This window comes from Leucoraja erinacea, chromosome 22, assembly GCF_028641065.1.
Source record: "Leucoraja erinacea ecotype New England chromosome 22, Leri_hhj_1, whole genome shotgun sequence".
Taxonomy (NCBI): domain Eukaryota; kingdom Metazoa; phylum Chordata; class Chondrichthyes; order Rajiformes; family Rajidae; genus Leucoraja; species Leucoraja erinaceus.
This window is the reverse complement of record NC_073398.1, coordinates 24,797,274-24,797,499: the sequence shown is the minus strand read 5'-3', so window position 1 is coordinate 24,797,499 and position 226 is coordinate 24,797,274.

The window sequence follows — 226 nt, the reverse complement described above, 5'->3', positions numbered from 1 at the left end:
TTAAAAAAAGCACATACTAGATCATCCACCTAGATTGTAACTCTGCCCCAATTACAGGCCCCTCATTGCCCAAAGCTAATGTTTCCCCCTCACAAACATTGTGAAAGCTATTTCCCAGACCATCAACAACCACGTTGCCCATCATGTCAGAAACTCACAATAGGCTTAAACTGGTTCTTTTAAAAAAAAGTGTGGAAGCACAATTCATGCGCAAAATGTTAAGGAA